Genomic DNA, 22,019 nt, shown 5'->3' with positions numbered 1-22,019 from the left:
CTTCTGTCTTCACACATGCTTGTTTGTCCTTCTCTTTGTGAATGTGTATTCTTCAGCTACATTGTGTGTCTGTGTGGGCATCGGCATGCACTTAGCTTTCTTGTCTTTGTACATAACAATAAACCTTCTGCCTTTGTCATGTTACATCTCCCTTTTGCATTTTTGTTTGTGCTGTTGCCTGCGTTCTCATTTGCTTCCTGTGCGTCGGGAATCTGCTACCCAGAAAGCCGAAGTTCAGTCCCCCCAACGCCGCCTTCCGCCCAACCCCTGAGGTGTGCGATTGCTTAAACATCTCCTGAGACTTGTGTCTTCCAAGTAAGGAGACTATCATCCGCCCTCCCTGAGGACGGAAAGCCTTCATTTCCAGAATACATTTGGTGCCTGCTATTTTGATTTCACCAAATGTCATCAGAAAAAGAGAAACCACTTGGGATTTTTATCTGCTTAAATTTTAATTTCTCTTTCTTCCTCATTTCCCTCCCCCCAGTCGCCCACCAAAAGCTAAAAGAAGAGTGCATCAGAACAATATGTATCTGACTCAATTACTATCCTGAGTCAGCAACAATATCATAACGGTTGAGGTTGTATACTTTGCCCAAGTGAGTAAATAATTTAGTTCTCCCATACCTCTGAATCCTTTGCAGTTGCTAGAGACTCAGGTGGCCACAGTGGCCCGGAGTGCCTTCCATAAATTTCGGTGGGTGGCCCAGCTGTGCCCCTGTCTAAAGACTGTCAGTTATGCTCTAGTAACCTCTAGGTTAGATTACTGCAATGTGTTACACACGCCCTCCAACATTGCTCCAATGAAAAAAGGGACATTCTATTCTACATCAAGAGGTTTCTCTGGCATTTGATGGCCTGCACAAAATTATACATTGGTCACCTTGAGGAAATTGCAACCTTTCCGCCCAACCTACCTCACAAGATTGTTGTAAAGAAAAAATGTGCGAGGAAAGGGATCGTGTATGACAGCTTCAACAGATAAATGGAATGGAATTTTAGCTGTAGGCTGCCTTGAGTCTCTGCCGGGGGAAAAGATGAGATATAATTAATAATAATAAATAATACTAATAATAATTGGAGGAGGAACGGAAGAAGAAGAAACTGAGACTGATCAGGAACATACCTGAGTAAATCCTATTGAACTCAGTGGGACTTAGTTCTGAGTAAAAATGCTTAGGGTTGTAGTGTAAGGCTGCACAGCGTTTACCCAGTTACCTGGGAGTAAGCTCCATTAAATACAGTGGGACTTACTTTTGAAGGCTTGCAGTTTAAGGCTCCATTTACGATAAAGAAATAAACATCCATGCATTCCTAAAAAATGGCTGGCTGCTGAAGCATTGCCATTCAAGAATTTAAAGTGGACTGGTGACATTTTCCTTCAAAATTATAGGAAGGGGTTCACATGCCAGGTTCACCATTTCCTGTGTGATACATGGTATGTAGAAAAGCTTCTCCCTCCCTCATGATATGAGAACCCGTTTAATCAAACAATGCTCAATTGTGGGAGATCCAGGCAGATAAAAAAGGGAAGGAAATAATTCTTCACACAGAACATAGTTATTATAATTATGATTGATTGACTAATCACATTCAAAACAACCATCTCAAGGCAATGTGAACTCAATATATATATATTTTTTAAAAATAGCAAATGCATTTGAAACAAGACTTCCGAAGTAGACACCCATGGTAAAGACCCATTTATCTGGGAAAGCTTTTGAAACAAAAACGTTTTCAATTGTTTACAGAAAGTGCAGGTGATGGGCACCTGTCGTATCACGAGAGGAATGCTGTTCCACAGAACAGGGGCAGCCACACACAAAAATCCTGCTCCAAGTTACTGCAGAGCAGACTTCTGAGATCTTTGGAACTTGCATGAGAAACTCTTCCACAGACCACAGAGATTTACTGGGCGTGTAAGGGATAAGGCGGTCTTTCAACTAACCTGGTCCCACAAAATATGGTGATGGCCACCAATTTGGGTAATAGTAAAAATATTAATATAAGGGACGCGGGTGGTGCTGTGGGTTAAACCACAGAGCCTAGGACTTGCCGATCAGAAGGTCGGCGGTTCGAATCCCTGCGACGGGGTGAGCTCCCGTTGCTCGGTCCCTGCTCCTGCCAACCTAGCAGTTCAAAAGCACGTTAAAGTGCAAGTAGATAAATGGGTACCACTCCGGCAGGAAGGTAAACGGCATTTCCGTGTGCTGCTCTGGTTTGCCAGAAGCGGTTTTGTCATGCTGGCCACATGTCCCGGAAGCTGTACACTGGCTCCCTCGGCCTGTAAAGTGAGATGAGTGCCACAACCCCAGAATCGGCCACGACTGGACCTAATGGTCAGGGGCCCCTTTACCTTTACCTTTACCTTTAAAAATATTAATATAGACTATAACTGCAAGTACTTGGCAATCAGTTTAAATGATTGCTGTGCAATTTTACACACATTTTACTTACTAAGCAAACTATATTATATTAATTTTACCAAAGTATATTTTGAACTCCCAAGTCATGTTACAGCTTTTTTTTGCAATCCTCATTTTGGGAATTTGAAAGTTGAAAAATTCAACACACCCTACTAGGCTGGGCCTAGGGTTTTACTTAGGGACTTGTGCTTGGATGTTCACATGTGTCAGAGCTGCTTCCAGATCCTAGCTCACAGAGGATCACGCTAGCCAGCGATCATTAAATAAAAGTCTTTATTGAGTTACAGTTTCCATTCTCAATCTGCTGCGTGCAACTCTACGTCTCATGGTTAGATCGGCGAAGCTCCATCTGAGTCTCCGCCCCTTGTACACCAACTTAATATCCTAGCCTTGCTCCACCTTTTCCGCCTGACTGTTCTTCTCTGGGTCCCTCTGCCCCCCGGGGTCTCTTCCTTCCGGGATTCCTCTGACGCTGACGCTGACCCCCCTGACTCTTCTCCCTCCTTTCGGCGGGCTTTAGGACCTGGCTCCCTTTCCGGGCTACCTACTGCGCCACCTTCCTGTGCATTTGAACTTGGCACGCGCGCCCAACCTTCCACCTTCCGTCTGACCGTTTCTTCGCTCCCCGATGGAGGTGTGGCCACTCCTGACTCGTGCCCTCCCCCCTGTTGTGAGCTGCCAGCGCTTGATCCCTGGCGCCCTTCCTCTTCCCTGCTCTCTGGCGGTGACGCTGGTCCTGATTTCCAACTGCTCCCCTCTGAGTCCCCTCTGGCTCTATCTTCCTGGGGTGTCCCCCTAGGCTCCCCCCTTGCCCTGGCCACTGGTGCTCCTTTCTGTGAATCTTCTGATTCACTGGAAAGACTCGGAGATCTCGGGTCGTCGTCATCACTCATCTTTTCTTCTGCCTCCTCTCCCTCGCTCTCTGTTTCCTCCCTTGCCCTTGCCTCTGCTCCTGAACCCCTGACATCCATCCCCCCCTCGAAGCCCCCTCTTCCCCCCTCCCCTCCTTCCGGTGCGGGATCTGGGTGCTGCCGTGTCAGGGGGACGAATGTCGGATACAGTTCGCTTCCCGTGGCGGGCCGCCATCCGAAGTCTTCCGGTTCTTCCTCCCTGCTCTCGTTGACGACGGTCACCTCCGCTTCCATCTCTGTGCCGCCGTGCTCGAAACCCGGGTCGTCCCCGAAAACGTCCATGTCCGTCTCTCCCTCGTTGCCTTCTGGAGACGTTGCTCGTCCTGGACCCTCCAGCCACCTTCTGCGGAACTGCTCCTCTGGTCGATCATCCCACCAATACGAGGGTTCTGAAGCAGATCCCGAGGGTGACCCCTCTGGGGAACGGGCGTCTCGTGTCGGTTCCTCGTCCGAGTCGAACCCCCGGAACGTGCTGGCTGAAAGCGTGGGCGTGAAAAGCCAGTCGTCGAAAAAGTCTGCTGGCATTGGCCTATGTGGGAAGAGGGCATGAAACTCTTCTTTGAGCAGAGGTTCGTCTAAAGCGTAGCCCGGCACCCAGCTGTTGGCACTGGCCGGGGTGCCCTCCTTGGCGAGAAGGTATTCTACCCCCTCTTCCCCCCATCTGGAGTCCAAAATCTCCGTGACTTCGTTGATGCGCTCCTCCTGTGCCACTCCCCCTTGCCCGGTTCTCTCTCGGAGCGGACCCGGTGCCGTTCCTGGTTCCTGAAACCTGTGAGGTGCCTTGTAGGGAGTGAGCACCGATCTGTGGAACACCGGATGCATTCTGGAACCCTCCGGAAGAGCCAGCCTGAAAGCCACCGGGTTGACCTGTTCGTCGACTTGGTAGGGCCCCAGTTGTTTATGCCCTAGTTTCTTCTTCGCCAACGACCTGGCCGGCACTGCGTGGGCTGCTAACCAGACCCAGTCTCCCACATGGATCTCTTCGCCAACCCTTCTGTGTTTGTCCGCTTGTACCTTGTATGCGTGTTTAGCCAGCTCCAGGTGCCGCCGCAGCTGATCGTGGACCTCCTGCAACTCCGACGCGAACGCATCTGCTGTCTGCGGCTCCCCCTCCCCCATTCTTTCCAGTCCCGGGAAGGTTCTAGGGTGCCTCCCGTTGTTGGCGAAGAACGGCGTGACCCCCGTGGACACGTGCTTCGTGTTGTTGTAGGCGAACTCAGCGAGAGGCAGGTAATCCACCCACGTCGCAGGCTGTTGATTCGCATAACATCTCAGGTACTGCTGCATGATGGCATTGACCCGCTCCGCTTGCCCGTTGGTCTGCGGGTGTCTAGCCGACGCCAGGTTGATCTTGACGTTCAGGAAGCCCATCAGCCTCTGCCAGAAGTTTGAGATGAACTGTCGCCCTCGGTCGGACAGAATAGACCGCGGCAGACCGTGAACCTTGAACACGTGGTCTATGAACAGTTTGGCGGTTTGTTCCGCCGTGGCCACCTTCGCACACGGAATGAAATGTGCCATCTTGGAGAACAAATCCACCACCACCAGCACAGCCGTCTTGCCCCTCGAGCTGGGCAGATCCGTGACAAAGTCCAGGGCCACTCTCTCCCATGGCTCGAACGGAGTTTGCAGCGGTTCCAGCAGTCCGGCCGGCGGTCTGTGCACTGGTTTGGCCCTCTGGCAGGTGTCACACCTCGCCACGTAGTCCGCGACTTCCCCTCTCATTCCGGGCCACCAGAAGTCTCTGGCTACTAATTCCACCGTCTTCTCCTTGCCAAAGTGCCCGGCAGTGGGCGCGTCGTGCAGCTGCTGCAGTACCTTGGCGCGAAGTTCGTCTCCTGGCACGTAGATGGCCCCTTTACGGATGAGCAAACCATCTCGCAGCTGGAACTCGTCGGTCGCTGCCGTGCCCCTGTGCACCTCTGCCATCTTTGCTTGCGCGAAGGAGTCATCCTGCAACGCTCGTCGCACCGCATCCAGGTCAACTGTTGCCGCCGCGCACGCCCACACTGTCGGTGCGAAGATGTGCATGGCGGCCGCTGGCGTTGCCTCCTCCAGATACTGTGGCTTACGGGAGAGAGCATCCGCCATGATGTTGGTGTCCCCCGGGACATACTCTATTCGGAAGTCGAAATTCGCAAAGAACTCAGCCCAACGTATCTGCCTCTGGTTCAGGAACTGTGCCGTGCGCCAGTGCTCTAGATTCTTGTGGTCCGTGCAGACCTGCACCGTGTGCTTGGCGCCGATCAGGAAGTGCCTCCACGCTTTGAACGCTGCATGAATGGCCAGCAACTCCCTGTCCCAGATGGTGTAGTTCTGTTCGGACTTGCTGAGCTTCCTTGAGTAAAACGCTCCCGGCCTCCAAACCCCCTGCGGATCTTTCTGCAGCAGGACTGCTCCCACGGCTCTGTCCGAAGCGTCTGTCTCCACCCTCATCGGCCTGCTGGGGTTGACATGAAGCAGCTGCTCTTCCGACGCGAAGAGACGCTTGAGTGCCTGAAAGGACTGCTCCGCCTGCTCTGTCCAGATGAACTTCTTTTTCTTGGAGCGGAGCGTGTCCGTGATGGCCGCTGTCTGCATCGCAAAGCCTTTGATAAACTTGCGATAGAAGTTCGCGAAGCCGACAAACCGTTGGACCTCCTTCCGGTTGCGTGGGCTTTTCCAATCCAACACTGCTCGGACCTTGGCGCTGTCCATGGCGAGCCCTTTATCAGACAACTTGTAGCCCAGGAAATCCACCTCGGTCACGTCGAATTGGCACTTCTCCAGCTTGGCGTAAAGCCTATGTTGCTGTAGCCTGCTCAGCACTTCCTTGACGTGTCTGTCATGCTCCTGCTGCGATTCCGAAAAGATCAGGATGTCATCCAAGAAACAGACGCACGTCTTGTAGAGGAGCCCCGCCAACACGTGATGCATGAAAGCTTGAAAAACGTGGGAGCCATTTTGCAATCCAAAAGGCATAACTCTATATTCGTAGGTGCCCAGGGGCGTGAACATGGCTGTCTTCCACTCATCTCCCTCCCGCATGCGAATGAGGTTGTATGCCCCTCGCAGGTCCAACTTGGTGAACACTCTGCCCTTCCGTACCTTTGCGAGGAGGTCGTCGATTCGGGGCATGGGGAAGTCCGATGGCTTGGTCACACTGTTCAAGATGCGAAAGTCCACTACAAGTCTTTTTTGGGGCGTGTCCCGCTTCTTAACAAAGAATACCGGACTGCCCCCCGCTGCCTTGGACTCTCGGATGAAACCGCGCTCCAAATTATGATCTATGAACTCTTTGAGTTCCTGCAGTTCGTCCTCAGACATGGAATACAGCTTCCCTTTGGGCAGCGCCGCCCCCGGCAGCAGGTCAATTTTGCAGTCATATGGTCTGTGGGGGGGTAGCCTGTCTGCCTCTTTCTCGCAGAAAACCTCCAAAAATTCTGCGTACTTGTGGGGAACCGCTTGCAGCGTGCCTAGCTGCAGCTGTGACTCCTCTTCCCCTCCTTCCTGCCTGGGCACGATGCAGTGTTCAGCGCAAAAGGAAGAGCCGAAGGTCAGCTGCCTCTGGTACCAAGCCAGCGTCGGGCTGTGCTTGTCCAGCCAACTCATGCCCAATACAATGGGCGTGTCCGATAGTTGAGTGACATTGAAGCTGATGATTTCCCTGTGATTCCCAAGTCGCATCACCATTGGTGGCGTCTGCTTCACCACTTGCCCCCCTAGCAGCTCCCTGCCATCCACCGTGACAACCTGCAGGGGCAGCGTGGCAGGCAGCAACTGTATAGCGTGCCGGTCGACAAAGTCCTGCCCTATAAAGTCCGCATTGCTTCCGGAGTCAATGGTGATTGGCACGTCCATGGTGATTCCATTGGGCAGCTGGAGCGACGCGGTGAGCTTCACTACCGGTTTGGGCGGGAGGGGGTCCATGGGCTGTAAAATCTCTGGGGACTGCTTCACTGACACGTCTGGCTGGGCCCCAGTGCCTCTTCCTCCAACCAGACTCCTTCGTTTCCCTGCTGTGGTTGTCCTTGCTGCGTTGCTGCAGTTACCATTGCTGAGGCTGCAGTGTGCTTGTGGAGCCTCTGGGGACACTCTTTCGCCATATGCTGTGGATCATCGCAGATGTAACACTTCCTGTTCCCTCTAGGAGGCTTCGCTTTCACTGCTGCCGGTGCTAGGGCTCTGGCTGCTGACTGAGCCCTTGCACCTCCAACCTCCATAGGTTCCGCTCCTCCTCCTGGCGGAGGCGTGGATTGCGCACGCGCTGCTTCTCTGGGAAGGAAGGAGGAGCCCCTGGCTGGTTCGCGCCCTCCACGCCCTTCGTCCCTGCTCCACGGACGTCCTTCCAGCCGCACCCCCACCGCCAGCGCCCTCTGAACGATCTCCTGCGTGGTCCGGGGTCTCTCCCCCCTCGCAATTTCATCTTTAACCGAGCCGTGCAATCCCTCCCAAAACAGGTCTCTTACAGGAGCCGAATCTCTGTCCCATTCCAGGGCACTGACCAAAGCGAAAAAGCGGGCATGGTACTGCCTTACGCTGGCCCTCCCTTGCTTCAGTCCATGTATCTCCTGCCGAGCAAGATCCACGTCAATGCTTGATAAAAAGCACCCATCCATCGCTTTAATAAAGGCATCCGCATTTTGGAGCGCCGGATCCTTATCTCTCCACAAATTGCGCAGCCATGCTTTAGCATCTCCATGCAAATGGGACATGATGAATCCCACCTTCTCTTGCTCATCTCTAAAGTCTTTGTTCAGCAGTTGCAGTGCACACATTACATCTGCTCTAAAGTTGGGGTACTGTTGCAAATTCCCATCGAAGTGAGAGACCAGACCGCCTGTTCGTCTCCCCAACCCAATCCCCTCCGGTTTGGGTGTCAGTTGCCCTTGCTTCGTAAGCACTTCCAACCTGACCTGGAGATCCCTGTAGGCGGCAGCTGCGTCCTCCTCTCTCTTCCTGGATGCAAGAGCCTCGGCATTCAGTCGTGTCACTGCTTCTCTGAGTTCCACTATCTGCTGTTCGGCCGTCATGTTGTCTGCCGTTCGTGAGCTCGCTAGTAGGCACCCACTTTCTCTCCTCTCCGCGAGGACGTAGATGCCCACAATCTAGGGATGGAGCTTACTGTCAGAGCTGCTTCCAGATCCTAGCTCACAGAGGATCACGCTAGCCAGCGATCATTAAATAAAAGTCTTTATTGAGTTACAGTTTCCATTCTCAATCTGCTGCGTGCAACTCTACGTCTCATGGTTAGATCGGCGAAGCTCCATCTGAGTCTCCGCCCCTTGTACACCAACTTAATATCCTAGCCTTGCTCCACCTTTTCCGCCTGACTGTTCTTCTCTGGGTCCCTCTGCCCCCCCGGGGTCTCTTCCTTCCGGGATTCCTCTGACGCTGACGCTGACCCCCCTGACTCTTCTCCCTCCTTTCGGCGGGCTTTAGGACCTGGCTCCCTTTCCGGGCTGCCTACTGCGCCACCTTCCTGTGCATTTGAACTTGGCACGCGCGCCCAACCTTCCACCTTCCGTCTGACCGTTTCTTCGCTCCCCGATGGAGGTGTGGCCACTCCTGACTCGTGCCCTCCCCCCTGTTGTGAGCTGCCAGCGCTTGATCCCTGGCGCCCTTCCTCTTCCCTGCTCTCTGGCGGTGACGCTGGTCCTGATTTCCAACTGCTCCCCTCTGAGTCCCCTCTGGCTCTATCTTCCTGGGGTGTCCCCCTAGGCTCCCCCCTTGCCCTGGCCACTGGTGCTCCTTTCTGTGAATCTTCTGATTCACTGGAAAGACTCGGAGATCTCGGGTCGTCGTCATCACTCATCTTTTCTTCTGCCTCCTCTCCCTCGCTCTCTGTTTCCTCCCTTGCCCTTGCCTCTGCTCCTGAACCCCTGACAACATGGATTTCTTGTGCATGCTGCTTCCCCCAGTCGTCGTCGTCGTCATCATCATCATCATCGTAACAACTTATTATTTATTATTTATACCCCACCCATCTGGCCAGGTTTGCCCAGCCACTCTGTGTCTTTAATATTCTGTTGGGAGCTGCCCAATCAAACATCAAAAACTTCCCTTATAGTCATTATAGTGGAGGAATAGAAAATCCACTCATGTAGAAGAATGCATACATACATCTGCTTCCTCCATTAGAATGAATGGGGTAGCACTCATATAAATCTGGAACCAGCAGCTGGCATCCTCAGGCGGCTGCCATGACAAGGCTCACTGTAGACGTCAGATTTTCCCCAAGCAACCTTCATGAATGACCACTGTATTTCCCTTTCACATATCAAATGCCAGTCTCTCCAGTTATCATCCTTGAGGTTCAGGTGAAAGCAACGTGTTCAGGGTGGTAGAATCCAAAGGAACAGGATCTCTCCAAACTGGAGAGGTGACAACACGCCCAATAAATTTAGACTGGAGGTAAGCGTGACTCTGGTGGGACGTGGGTGGCGCTGTGGGTTAAACCACAGAGCCTAGGACTTGCCAATCAGAAGGTCGGCGGTTCGAATCCCCGCGACGGGGTGAGCTCCCGTTGCTCAGTCCTACTCCTGCCAACCTAGCAGTTCGAAAGCACGTCAAAGTGCAAGTAGATAAATAGGTACCACTCCAGCGGGAAGTTAAACGGCGTTTCTGTGTGCTGCTCTGGTTCGCCAGAAGCGGCTTAGTCATGCTGGCCACATGACCTGGAAGCTGTTCGCCGGCTCCCTTGGCCAATAAAGCGAGATGAGCGCCGCAACCCCAGAGTCAGTCACGACTGGACCTAATGATCAGGAGTCCCTTTACCTTTTTAAGCGTGACTCTGCAAGCACACACTAGACCACGCGGAAGAGTATCACACCCCACGCTACTGGAAGAGGTGATGTTCCACAAGTTCCCATTCCCATCATGCACTTGGATTAGTCACTGTGCAGAGCTAATATGGACTGCACTTTTGAGTAGGTGCTCCTGTACCTGCTCAAACAAGCCTGCTTGAAAAGTGTGGCACAAAGGAATGGTCTGTATGGCACAGACTTAAAATGTTATGGATCCTCTTCTTCCTTACTCTCTTGGTAGCTAACAATAGCCCACACACTACTTGTGCAAGGTCTGCTGGATAATATTATTTTAGCCTTGGGGGCAAGTTAGAATTATAGAATCGTAGAGTTGGAAAGGACCAACTAAAGCATCCATGACAGATGGCCATCCAACCTCTGCTTTAAAAACCTCCAGAGGAGGGAAGTTCAACCACCTCCCAGGGGCATCTCTTCCACTGATGAACAGCTCTTACCATCAGAAAGTTATTCCTGGTATTTAGCCGGAATCTCCTTTCTTGTAACTTGAATCCATTGGTTTGGCTCCTACCTTTCAGAGCAGGAGAACACCAGCTTGCTCCATCTTCCATGTGAAAGCCCTTGAGATATTTGAAGATGGCTATTGTATCTCCTCTCAGTCGCCTCTTTCCCAGGCTAGACATGCCCAACTCTCTCAACTGTTCCTCACAACGTTACACACCTAACAGCAACAACAATAGAAAACATGAGTGAGTGTGGCAGACAACAGCAGTATCAAATTCAGCACAACTAAAACACTGTAAGTGAAGGAGTTTGGGATTCTCACCGAATTTGCCTTTCAGAGATTACTTAATATATTCATTAACCGCAAGTGTTAGTTATGTGAACATGTCCTAATGACACTTAAATTACAATAATAAATGCCCACTGCCTCATGAATAATTTATTCCCCATTTGCATAGTCATCCTTATGCAGTTATTCCTGAGTAATTATCATACTGACTTAAAAAGGTGTCAAGGACTGAATAACTACGTTCCCTTTCCTGGGCTCATCCTCTCCCTCCATTGGCCATGTGCATCTTTCTTTTGTAATTCTGCCCTTACCCCATGCCATCTCCGTTCAAAAACAGGCAAAGAGCAAAATGCCCTCTAGTCCAGAGGCACCACTTCAAATTTCAATAGTTAAAAGGGGGAGCAAGATTCAACAAGGTCAACCAGAACTTGTAGGTGAGGTGACAAAGCAGTGCACGATAAGAACATTTTTTGTCATTAAGGTTATTATTATTAATTAGTTGTTATTATTCAATGTATTTTGTGTGCATTTAAACCCCGACAGTCTCCAGATTTGGCGGACTACAATTCAGACCCAGGGTTTTGTTACTTCATATCATAATATTGTAACAATTCAAAAGAGACATGCAAAGCCTAAGATAAAGGTAAAGGGACCCCTGACCATTAGGTCCAGTCGTGACCAACTGGTCTTGTGGCGCTCATCTCGCTTTATTGGCCGAGGGAGCTGGCGTACAGCTTCCGGCTCATGTGGCCAGCATGACTAAGCCGCTGCTGGCGAACCAGAGCAGCACACGGAAACGCTGTTTATCTTCCTGCTGGAGCGGTACCTATTTATCTACTTGCACTTTGACATGCTTTTGAACTGCTAGGTTGGCAGGAGCAGGGACCGAGCAACGGGAGCTCACCCCATGGTGGGGATTCGAACCACCAACCTTCTGATCAGCAAGTCCTAGGCTCTGTGGTTTAACCCACAGTGCCACCCGCGTCCCATGCAAAGCCTATGTCTAGCTTAATCATTCAAAAATGATAACTACTTATAATGGAATAGGTTTCCTCTGTCCTTCCATACATAACAGGAAGCTCCATAGCCTATCAGTTTGTTTTTCACTTTAAAGAGAATCTGCATTCTACATGAATAACAGTTAAATTTTAGGAGTGACAAGAAAGCAAGTTCTTGGCTCCTGGTCTTACGTATGAAGTAAAGGACTCCTGGACGGTTAAGTCCAGTCAAACTTGACTATGGGGTATGATGCTCATCTCGCTTCAGGCCGAGGGAGCTGGTGTTTGCCCGCAGACAAGGACATTATACAGAAAAGAAGGTGGCTGGCCCACAGTTTTCATGTTTCTCATATATATATATATATTTAATAATTTTTATTAAAGTTTAAAACAACATAACACAAAAAAAACAGAAAAACTCACATAAAAATAATACAAAACTTAACAATAAAAACACAAAACACAACAATTAAAAACGAACTCTCTTTTCCATTTCCAATTTTACGTGACTTATTTTCTAGACTTCCTCAAACCTCCCTCCTTTGTATTCCAGTCCACATTGTTTGTTCAGCAATTTCTTTTCCACTTTTTTTTTACTCCCAATCTTTAATTTAATAAAATGCTAAAATATATAACTTCAATTTTTTTTTTTAACCTAGTCCTAGATCTTAATATCATATAACTTTAAAGTTTTCCCTTTTAATATCAAATTTCCATAACTTTAACCTGTGCAGCTGGAAACCACTTGTTTTCAGTCCAACATCACTCTAACATTCCTTAATTTTGCAGTGTTTCTGAAGATAGTCTTTGAATTTCTTCCAGTCTTCCTCCATCGACTCTTCTCCCTGGTCACGGATTCTACCAGTCATTTCAGCCAGTTCCATATAGTCCATAAGTTTCATCTGCCATTCCTCCAGCGTGGGAACACAGTTTTCATGTTTTATAAACCACATTGAGGTTTTCTTATAATCAAGCAGTATATAAATGTTGTTTTTTAAAAAAGTAAATAAATAAAATTGGTCAGGACTTTCCCTCAAAAATAAGGATGGTCCTAACATAGAATCATAGAATCATAGAATCATAGAATCATAGAATCATAGAGTTGGAAGAGACCACAAGGGCCATCGAGTCCAACCCCCTGCCAAGCAGGAAACACCATCAGAGCACTCCTGACATATGGTTGTCAAGCCTCTGCTTAAAGACCTCCAAAGAAGGAGACTCCACCACACTCCTTGGCAGCAAATTCCACTGTCGAACAGCTCTTACTGTCAGGAAGTTCTTCCTAATGTTTAGGTGGAATCTTCTCTCTTGTAGTTTGGATCCATTGCTCCGTGTCCGCTTCTCTGGAGCAGCAGAAAACAACCTTTCTCCCTCCTCTATGTGACATCCTTTTATATATTTGAACATGGCTATCATATCACCCCTTAACCTCCTCTTCTCCAGGCTAAACATGCCCAGCTCCCTTAGCCGTTCCTCATAAGGCATCGTTTCCAGGCCTTTGACCATTTTGGTTGCCCTCCTCTGGACACGTTCCAGTTTGTCAGTGTCCTTCTTGAACTGTGGTGCCCAGAACTGGACACAGTACTCCAGGTGAGGTCTGACCAGAGCAGAATACAGTGGCACTATTACTTCCCTTGATCTAGATGCTATACTCCTATTGATGCAGCCCAGAATTGCATTGGCTTTTTTAGCTGCCGCGTCACACTGTTGGCTCATGTCAAGTTTGTGGTCAACCAAGACTCCTAGATCCTTTTCACATGTACTGCTCTCAAGCCAGGTGTCACCCATCTTGTATTTGTGCCTCTCATTTTTTTTGCCCAAGTGCAATACTTTACATTTCTCCCTGTTAAAATTCATCTTGTTTGTTTTGGCCCAGTTCTCTAATCTGTCAAGGTCGTTTTGAAGTGTGATCCGGTCCTCTGGGGTGTTAGCCACCCCTCCCAGTTTGGTGTCATCTGCAAATTTGATCAGGATGCCCTTGAGTCCATCATCCAAGTCGTTGATAAAGATGTTGAATAAGACCGGGCCCAAGACAGAACCCTGTGGCACCCCACTAGTCACTCTTCTCCAGGATGAAGAGGAACCGTTGATGAGCACCCTTTGGGTTCGGTCAGCCAGCCAGTTACAAATCCACTGAGTGGTAGCATAGTCAAGAACGCATTTTACCAGCTTCTTTACAATAATATCATGGGGCACCTTGTCAAATGCCTTGCTGAAATCAACATGCCTTGCCAATGATTTATTCAGCTCCAAGGTGACCCCTTTTAAAACAATAACTGCAAGACTCTTCCAGTCCTTTTTTAATTAATTTAAACTGTACACCCAATTTAGAATACACTGGGCTTTGTTCTTTATCTTAGGCATTCCAATTTATTTTGCTCGCAGAGGCATTTTGGGGAGGGTTAAGCAAATTTGTTCAAGAACTTGTTGAATAATTTGTTGGCATGAATGCTGACTGTTCATTCAGTGGCTGCTTATTGCTAGGTTTCATGGAGAGAAAGGATCATGCCACACTATCTGTCTTGAATAACAGGCCTGGTGAGAATCATAAGAAGGGCCCACTGAGGGCATCTTATCCAGGTTACATGGGTGGCACTGTGGTCTAAACCCCTGAGCCTCTTTGGGCTTGCCAACCAGAAGGTCGGCAGTTCGTATCCCTGTGACGGAGTGAGCTCATTGCTCTGTCCCAGCTCCTGCCAACCCAGCAGTTTGAAAGCACGCCACTGCAAGTAGCTAAATAGGCACCACTGTGGTGGGAAGGTAAACTGTGTTTCCGTGAGCTCTGGCTTCCACCACGGTGTCCCGTTACGCCAGAATTGGTTTAGTCATGCTGGCCACATGACCAGAAAGCTGTCTGTGGACAAACGCCAGCTCCCTCGGCCTGAAAGCAAGATGAGCCCATAGTTGCCTTTGACTGGACTTAACCGTCCACGGGTCCTTTACCTTTTTACCTATCCAAGGACATTGTTGCAACCCCTCTCCAAAGAAAAATTGGAACCAACACTACAAACCTCTTAAGCCCTCCCCACGCCCAAGGAAGTATGGTTCCCCCATGCCCAAGGAACTATGGTTCTGTGAGGACTACATATCCTCCAACATTTCTCCAATTAAAATATGGATTGTCCTGTTTAATAATGATGATGATGATGATGTTATTATTTATAGCCCACCCATCTGACTGGGTTGTCCCAGCCACTCTGGGCAGTTTCCAATATATATAAGATGATAATAAAACTATACAGGGCTGCCTTCAGATGTCTTCAAGGTTATATAGTTACTTATCTCCTTGGCTCAGGGGACACATAACTCCATACTCTTCAATATTTCCCTGATGAAAACAGGCACGTCCTACCTTATCCTCTTTTAAATCTTGCAAAACCAGAAGAGAAACTGCATGGGAACACAGCCAGAGTCAGGCACAGTGTGGGCTTAAGTGTGTGGCTCTTCATTTGGTTTCCCACGTTACCTGAAAGGCTAGCATTCCTCCCCTTTGGGATTTGTGCCTAGTCAAACTTCCACCTTGTAAGAAGTAAAATCCACAAGGGGATTTCAGAAAGACGCCAAAATGGATGAGGCAACTCCCCTGTTTCTGTTGATAGGGGGGGTGGGGACCACATACAGCTAGTTAAAAAAGAAACAGGGCTTCATTGGTTTGGGGGCAATTACAGATAATGAGATGGATGGGAATAGATCATTTCAATGTCTTGGAATATTTTAGCTGAAATCAAGTCTCTCCGGTTTCATTTTCTCCCCTTCTGTCTTCATGCAACATTCCCACAGGAGTATGAAGCTCAGGCACCAGGAGAAGCTACTGGGGATCTTCTAAGCTTTATTTACATTAGAAAGGATGATTCACTTGGGAGTACAAGCTACACAGGGAAGGAGGGGAGTATATGGCACAGTCTGCTACTATAAGGCCACATTTTTAAATTCTGCGAACCTGATCTCAGGTTAAGGATCTCTAGATCTGCCCCAAATGTTCAAACCCTGGTCAGAGCCTGATGTCCAGTTTAAGCGCAACTTGAAATGGACTTAAACTTATAAGGATCATCTATTAGAGGGAGGCAATGACTGAGGAAGAGATTTCAATGGCAATTCAAATACCCATCTTCATTATACTCCTTGACGTGCGAGGGTTGATCAGGTCCACGCAGGCTAAACTGGTGAATTCCATCTTGAAATGGAAGTAGTTTCAACTAGCAAAAATCCAAATAACTGCTGTTGTTTTCAGTAAAGGTTTCTGCTTCTTGCACACAACAAACCAGTTGTTCCAACTTTCCAGGGACAGTCCCTTTCTCTTTTAGGAAAGTCACTATCTTGCTTTTTAAAGGCAGAAATCAAGTATGCTTTAACAATATATATATATATATATATATATATATATATATATATATATAGTATGCAAGGGCAGGGCATTTGGTTCACACTCCCCCCCAAAACACAGCAATCTTTTGAAATGTGCGCATCTCCGAATTTTGTAATTGGAATTCCCCAACCAAATAATGAACACAAAAATGTGCATATTACGGGGCAGTGTAATATGTCCAGTCACGAACGAGGCTGGGGTTGTGGCGCTCATCTCGCTTTACTGGCCGAGGGAGCCGACGTTTGTCCACAGACAGGTTTTCCAGGTCATGTGGCCAGCATGACTAAGGCGCTTCTGGAGAAACCAGAGCAGCGCATGGAAACGCCGTTTACCTTCCCGCCAGAGCGGTACCTATTTATCTACTTGCACATTGATGTGTTTTCGAACTGCTAGGTTGGCAGGAGCTGGGACCGAGCAACAGGAGCTTACCCCGTCTCGGGGATTCGAACCGCCGACCTTCTGATCAGCAAGCCCTAGGCTCTGTGGTTTAGACCACAGCGCCACCCGCGTCCCTGTCTATATATACGTAACTTCCCCTAATATGCACCTTTTCATATGCACAGTATAGGGCATTTTTTCATTTTATCCCAGTATATGCAATTTTGTACACATTACTTGGTGGGGAACTGAATTGTAAAATTTAGAAAAGTGTGCGTTTCCAAGGATGGCTGTGTTTCGAAAAGCATGAACCAGATAGGTTTGGATTTTTACATGTGAACTGAATTGAATTCCCTCCCCCATCCGCAGTTGGAACGCAGTCCCTTCAAACACAGTTAAATCCTGAAAAACAGTTATTTAGATATCTAACTTACTGAAAAACAGTCTCAGCAGGAAACTGACCAATTTACTAAGTTCACTTTAATTGACAGAAGTCTGTAAAAAGAAATATACAGGGTGCTAATCAGACACTATTGCCACAATTGGACAATCACCATCCAGAGGCTCAGATCTGAGATGCAAGATAAATGATCCAGCCATGGATAACCATCTCGTCAAAAAGAAAAGCAAATACAGTGGGTACCTCGGGTTAAGAACTTAATTCATTCTGGAGGTCCGTTCTTAACATGAAACTGTTCTTAACCTGAGGTACCACTTTAGCTAATGGGGCCTCCTGCTGCCGCTGCCGCGCAATTTCTGTTCTTATCCTGAAGCAAAGTTCTTAACCCGAGGTACTATTTCTGGGTTAGCGGAGTCTGTAACCTGAAGTATCTGTAACCTGAAGCATCTGTAACTTGAGGTACCACTGTATTTCAATTCTTTAAATAATGATTTCCATGTTTCTTTCAAACCCAAATCCGTTGTGCTTGCTTTGCGATCCCTGAGCCTCGATTAACTTTCTTCCAAGGAACTACTCATGGGGATAATACACAGACAGACTTGCTCACACAGGTTACAATCGTCTACTTAGCAGTGAGCAAAAACATAGCAGCTATGTGTAATATGTGAGGCCGGTAGGGCTCTGGCTTCTGACAATCAATATTTAGAGCTGGAAGCAGAAGATGGCTGCAATTTAAGTGTTGCACCCAGACAGAAGAGTTGTTGGCTTGCTATCTTGCTGTCTGACAGCATGAACCACCCAAAGAGCTATTTTGCTAACCAGTGATTCGTGCTAAATATTCGCTAACCTGCCAGGATTGTTTTGCAGAATCCTAGCACTGACTGGAGAGGGCAGTTCTCCGAGTTATTTCTTATATTGCTAAGCATATCTGACTGTGCAAGATCCAAGGAATTTGGAACGGCTGGGAAGTTATGTGTATGGTATTCATTAGTTGTCCAGGGAGATGGTCAGGGGTGGGGGACATCGCAACACTTTTCTATGCATATTGTAAGGCGTTAGGAAAGCAATGTGGGAAGCATATGCAAAATCGCTGAATGCTAGTGCTTGCATCTGGTTAATCTCATCATCCAGCCATCCTGCGCTCCTGACACAGGCCCAATTCAGACATGTATCTCATGTGCTGCTCCTTCTCTCCTCTTTTGCAATGCTTCAACATTTCCCAAGTTAATTATTATTTCAGTGTCTGAACAGGGAAACTGTGGTTCCCAAGATCAGACCAAGCCAGGATCTTAAACCAAAATGAACTGTGGTTGGAGATTCTGTTTTATGCCAATCCAAGCAACCAACGTTTCAAAGTTTGGCTGAAATGGGAAACAATGGATTAATTAACAATGAATTAAAGCAGATTCCGACTAAACATCAGGGAGAACCTTCTGATGGTAAGAGTTGTTTTACAGTGGAACGGGCTCCCTTGGGAGGTGGCGGACTTCATTTGAGGTTTTAAAGCATCTGTCATGGATGATATAGTTGAGCTTCCTGCATTGCAGGGCATTGGACTAGATGACCCTCAAGGTCCTTTTCAATTCTTTGATTCCATAACCCAGAAAATGTTGAATTGTCAGTACACTGAGAAGGAAAGAGGGAAGGGACAACGCATGGGTGGAACATACAGGTGCAAAACATAATAACTCTAGATGTAGCAATCTGAGACATGTATATGCAAACTGGGCTACAGCAAGACTTCACACAATATTTTACAAATGTATAAATTTTAGAAATTTTTGCACTTACCAGCTTAGTTGCTGAGGGAGGTGGTTTCAGAACTTTCTGGCATGCTGTCACATAACGTTGTTATTATTCGGCTAGTCTTCTGAAATACCAGGATGCCATTGAAAATCACCACGTACCTTGAAACAAAAACATTTCCTTGCCTTTTAAATTGTTTTCCCACAATAGTTCCTTTCAATATCACCACCAGAGTAGCTGTCTTGATCAAAACCTTAGTGCCAACGAATTCTGTTTGTCTAACACAGTGATGGGGATCCTGCAGCCCCTTAGCTGTTGATGGACTACCAATCCCCATCATCTCTGACCACTGTCTATGGTGGCTGGAACTGAAAGAGAATAGAAGTCCCAGGTTCCCCATCCCTGATCTACTGGCTTCCTTTGAAATATTTAATACATTTTCACTGAGGAGGAAATCTCCAAATTTCTCTTTCGGCAAAATCTTTGAGAGACAAATCTCTTCTTTTCACAAAATCGTTGGGGATGGATTTATGCAGAACTTAAAGCAAAGTTCTTTTGCCTTCCCTCATAAGCCTAGATGTTTTCCTTACAGGAGAACCTTCAAATTCACTTCATATTTAACTTCATGTGAAATTTGGTGGAAACCCTATTTAACACTCATAAAGTGAGTGACAGAAGTGTCTCAATAAAAGTGGAAAAGGTGCCATGCCAGGCTGACAAGCAAGGCTATGAGGTCTATATTTCCATTCTATAAAGTGGTAATCAGCATAAAGGCCTACATCCAAAGACCTCCGAGGGCCTCTTGTAATCTGAGGAGCGCTTGGCTTGAGCCCATATTGCTAACCATCTGGTGCCTCAGCATAGCCGTAGTCTCTAAAGACTGGCTATTCCAACAGTTATCACATGCCCTGTTGTGAACACCAGGCTCCCGTTGGTGAACAATTACTCACATAATTGGAGTTTGTGGCCGATGTCAATCCAAGTGAGGAATTTGCCATCTGGCTGCTTGTGGCATGATATGCAAAAGGTAGAGCTACAAGGCGGACTATTTATTTATTGCCCCTTAAATCATCCCACTCTTCCCTCTGAGAAGCTTTCAGAACAATCTCCCATCTTTCCTACCCAGATAATGACCAGGTTGAAGCCCTTTAAAGCTTTAACAATACAAGTGGTGTAGCAATAAAACTGCTAGCACATTTGCAAAGCTAAGCAGGGCCCACTGTGGTTTCAACTTGGATGGGAGACAGTGTGTTGAGATACCTGCATTGCAGGGGGTTGGACTAGATGACCCTCGGGGTCCCTTCCAACTCTACAATTCTATGATTCTAACAGCATAGCCGGCATATAATTCTGTGGTCAAAAAACAGTCTCTCCAGTTAAAGAGCTTTGCCCCCAAATCTTAGAAAACGTTTCCCAATTAAATCAGACAGTACTGGACAAAAGAGTCTGACTAAGTCTGAAGTAGTTTTACATAATTACTTTGTGAGCCTAGAAAATCCCATTTGATATGTATTTAATTTATTTTAAGTTACTTACTTTCCACTTTTTAAAAATATCCATTCCCAAAAGCATCTTAAATTGTAAAAATAAAAAGAGCCCAAATCATCTCAAAAGCACAGGAGCTTTATAAACTTGTAGGGGGGAAAACAATCTTTATAAATAGGGATGGGGAACCTATATCCCTCCAGAGGTTGTTGGACTACAACTCCCATCATGCTTGACTATTGGCCAGGTGCTGGGGCTGATGGGACTTATAATAATTGTACCCCGCTCATATGACTGAGTTGCCCCAGCCACTGTGGGCAGCTTCCAGCATATGGGGCTTCAAGTCAAACAACACCTGGAAGATCACAAGTTTAGACCCCTAGTCTAAAAACAGGAGAGGGGTTTTGCTGAATCTCCTTAGAGATTTCTGTAGTCACAGTGCCACCACTGAGAAAACCCTCTCTCTGCTCTCTGCCAATGGAAGCAGGACCTCCTATGATGATATAAAACCTGGGCAGGCTCACATACTTAAAGTTGGCCAAAATAGCCTGGCCCTTGGTGGCAAAGGGCTTTAAAGTTTATATTACTTGATGAAGGTATGGCATTTTCGTCCACCCTTCCAGAGACCATTTTACAACACCAACTTCTCTCTCTGATTAGCCAGTCTATTTTGTGTCCTAAGATATGGTTCAGGGCTTCATTGTAACGTTCAGAGACTGATCATGAGCCCTGAGCCAAGTTTACATTTCTTGAATGCTACATGGATTTACTTAACCTCCCCTCACCCACTTCAAGGATCTCTTAATGTTTCTCCTGGCATGCTGTCACTTCCTTACATTGCAAAGGAAATGCTACTCTACAGGCCATTTCTATATAGAGAGTAACCCCAAACAGTGATGAGCTTTTACTCAAAGCATTATCGGTAGGAATCAACGTCAGTAAGATTCCTCCATGCAGGTAGCTGAATAGGGTTCCCTAGTCTCCTGGAAGTGCTTTTGAGACTTTTGACCTCTCAAGTTCTTTCGTTTGTTCTTAAATCATTTTGGATTTGAAACATTTTGGATTTTGTGTCCTAAGATATGGTTCAGGGCTTCATTGTAAAGTTCAGAGACCAGCCAATGCTCATCTCTATGTGCCTAGGCATTGAAATATGGTGGCTAGCAGACCCTAATGTTTAGGGTCAGCCAAAACCTCTTCCGTCGTCACCATTTCAAAAACAAAACAAAAACCTAATGAAGCACTTCTCTCCAATAAGCCAAGTTCTTTTATGTTAATTAATCACCCAGCTATCAGCTGGCCAAGCAATATATACTTGATCCTGATGGGACTCGACTGGCGAGCCTGCTGGCAATTTTAAAGTCAGTCCACAGCTAGCAAGGCAACCTGCCCAGAAGACCAGGACCTTGCCGTGGGAACCAGGGGTTTATGCTGCTATCTAGTGCAATGGGAAAGGGAAGGTGGCAGTGGGAATAGCTGTGAAATTGGATGAGAGAACTGAACTGTTGCAAAGGATTACTCCATCAAGCTGTGCGTAATTTACTTTGAAATGAAAGTAGCAGATTGTAAGCCTGCTGAAAGTTGTGTGTCGTGCCATGCAGCTAAGTTACTTAGTGATCAAGGGAAAGGGCTCTTATGTAGGGCTAGTATCTGAATTGGCCAACCAACCAACCAAGGTGCAGGGGGTGGGGCCTGAATCCATTATACTTTAGGAATGAAGAAACAATCCCTTATATCAGGAACACGAAAGTTCAGTTTATGATTCATCAGCCCAAC

At 47.5% G+C, this 22,019-nt stretch overlaps 1 protein-coding gene and 1 long non-coding RNA gene across 3 annotated transcripts in view; one reads left to right on the top strand and one right to left on the bottom strand.

Annotated features, from left to right (window-relative positions):
- The window catches only part of CRB1 (crumbs cell polarity complex component 1), a 153,470-nt gene that overhangs the window by 127,073 nt on the left and 4,378 nt on the right, over positions 1–22,019 (top strand). The window lies entirely within an intron of this gene.
- Positions 739–20,928, bottom strand: LOC308479837. Of its 2 annotated transcripts, none has more exons than XR_013987841.1 (3): positions 18,807–20,928; positions 10,578–10,801; positions 739–1,022 (listed from the first exon to the last, which is right to left on the bottom strand). It is a non-coding gene; the product is annotated as an uncharacterized lncRNA (long non-coding RNA). The 2 variants fall into 2 exon arrangements; XR_013987842.1 differs by having other exon boundaries at positions 10,652–10,801.

Source organism: Podarcis pityusensis (assembly GCF_964106645.2).
Source record: "Podarcis pityusensis genome assembly, chromosome: 6".
Classification (NCBI taxonomy): Eukaryota; Metazoa; Chordata; class Lepidosauria; order Squamata; family Lacertidae; genus Podarcis; species Podarcis pityusensis.
This window is presented reverse-complemented; position numbering and strand designations above follow the sequence as displayed.